Source organism: Lactuca serriola, chromosome 9 (assembly GCF_051521515.1).
Source record: "Lactuca serriola cultivar US96UC23 chromosome 9, Lser_US96UC23_V15, whole genome shotgun sequence".
Lineage (NCBI taxonomy): Eukaryota > Viridiplantae > Streptophyta > Magnoliopsida > Asterales > Asteraceae > Lactuca > Lactuca serriola.
Genome location: NC_136416.1, coordinates 46,711,071 through 46,713,702, shown reverse-complemented (window position 1 = coordinate 46,713,702; position 2,632 = coordinate 46,711,071). Strand labels below are relative to the sequence as shown.

At 32.9% G+C, this 2,632-nt stretch overlaps 1 pseudogene; it reads right to left on the bottom strand.

Annotated features, from left to right (window-relative positions):
• Positions 1–348: 348 nt before the first annotated feature.
• Positions 349–1,614, bottom strand: LOC145077076 (putative receptor-like protein kinase At4g10390 pseudogene; annotated as a pseudogene).
• Positions 1,615–2,632: the final 1,018 nt, after the last annotated feature.

Genomic DNA, 2,632 nt, shown 5'->3' with positions numbered 1-2,632 from the left:
TCATTTTCTACTCATTCTATTTCAAATTCTTTATTTTCCCTAACTTCTTTAATTCACGTTTTAAACTGTTAGTAATAATATAAGGCAAAAAGTACATTTTTAAAATCTCTTTTGTTCAAACAACCATCATCATTTTACTTTTTTAATCAATAACTTTATTTATTTAATTAATTAATGACTTGGTCATTTTCTACTCATCCTAGTTCCAATTTTTTAATCCCTTTTAAACGCTTAATAACGTCAACATGCATTAATGAAAGACCATAAACACTAAAAAGAAACAGTAACTATGAAAAGCTATCAAAAAGTAATTAATATGTTTATGTTTGCATCAAAACATGTATAATATTTATGTATGAATTCACAAACCAGAATCGATGATTGATGATAGAATAGGAAGATCCAATACAATCACATCATCTAAAACCACAAAACCAATAATATATTTACTAATTTACAAACAAGAATCGGTTTCTAATCTCATCATCACCATCTTTACAAATGAGAAATGGATTCAAAGTTGTCTCTCATGGATGCTACAATCTCGTTTGCACAAGGCCTAACCATGGGTGAAGAACCAATGCACATCTCTGCCATGGAAACCATAGCCTTCACCTCTTTCAAATCCGCCCCACGCAACCGTGGATCCACCACCTCTTCAACTCCCACCACCCCTCTCACCACCGGACCAATAATCTCAACCAACGTTTCCTTCCTCTCCAAACTAAACGCTTCTCTCCCTGTAATAAGTTCTAGAAGAACAATCCCGTAACTGTAAATATCGTTCTTCTTTGAAACTAATCCAGTTTTCATATAATGCGGATCTATGTAACCTTGTGAACCCATTATCATTCTGTTCCTCTTCGTTGAAGATGGAGGTAAAACCATGGAAGTAAACCCTAATTTAGCTGATCCAAAATCGCAAAGTTTGCAATTTTCTTGATCGTCTAGAAGTATATTAGAAGCCTTGATATCTCCATGAATAATCTGCATCCCATGAAGATATTCTAAAGCTTCCGCAAGTTGGAAAGCGATCGAGGTTCTGGCTTTCCATGTCAGCGTCTGGGTGTTGCATCCGTGAAGAGTATCATGTAAAGTACCCTTCGATGCATATTCAAACAAAAGTACACGCTCTTCTTCTCTATCATCACAGTGTCCAAGAAACTTCACGATGTTTGGGTGTTTTAGCCGGAGCAAGATTTGAAGCTCTTGGTCGTGAATCCCGGCTAGCCGCTCGGTGCAAGCCGATTGGATCTTGACGGCGGTGAAGCCTGAATCTGGAAGTTGAGCAAGGTAGACAGTACTGAACCCGCCGGAGCCGATAACTTTGGAGAAATTCCTGCTGTGTTTCTTTATCTCCTCCCATGAAAACTTCTTTACATAGGTTGTAGGAGTAGCTTCGGTGGTGCTATAGCTGCCGACACCATCTTCGCTAGCACAATCCGCCACTTTTTCAGAGATTGCAAAACAAGCGAATGGGTTGAGGAAAACCATAGGGGGAAAACGAAAGTTGGTTAAAGAAAAGAAAGGTGAATTGAAGTTTGAAGGAGAAGAAAAGAGATTATTTAAGGAGAGTGGTGTCAGTATACGTACAAGGAATAGAAGAAGTTGGTGTATGGCCGGACCCGCAATGGAAGGGGAGAGGAAGGTGAAATGTGTCGTGGTTACAGGTTAGAGTTAAATACATCAAATCTGAGAGATGTTTGACTACTTTGACGAACGACAGACAACAGTATCAAAAGGTGTTAGCAATTTTTTATTGTTGGTATGATATTTTGTACTCAGCTTAATCAACACAAAAAATAAAAATCTTAACTACTAAAATGGCTAAAATAGTGTGATATACATATTACAAATTTTGTAATATTTTTTCCCGAAATTTTTTATGAACCAATTATCTATGTTGTAAAACAAAATTTACAAAATACTTTTAAATTTTGTAAAATTATTTTATGAACGATACATGACATATAAATACGCACCTACACGGAAACAGGTGTTAACTGATTTTGACAAGTTCAGCCCGAAATTGATATTTAGGTCTCATTTGATAGTTATTGTCCGGAAAATTATTGTTTGAAAAGTTTTATCTGGGAAAATTTTATGACTCAGAAAGAAACCATGTTGTTTGATTATACATCTTACTTTATTGAATGATAGAAAATGTTCACATTATCCTGCTGTTTTATACTATGATAGATGAAATTGTTGAATGATTATAAAAACATACAAATTGTCGTACAAAATCAAAATTACACAACAATTATTTAAAAATTCAAATATAAATTGTCATACAAAGTAATTATACATAAATCAATTAAAATCCAAATAAAATGTAGATTAGATTGTTTTTAGTTTATTGTTTTTCAAGTTTATGATATATTGTCATTCTTTTAACCATTTTAGTTAATTTTATAACCCACCGTATGATTTTTGACTTGATTTATGTCCGATAGTGGTAGGATAGATAAAATCTTTTAAGAATAAATTAGGATGAGATGATGTTGGTGGTATCAAAAAAAATCAAATAAAAACGAATTAAAAAAATTAATTAAAAGAAATTAATAATCCAATAACGTAATATTTATTAATATATAATAATTGTATATTATAAATAATATTTATTAATATA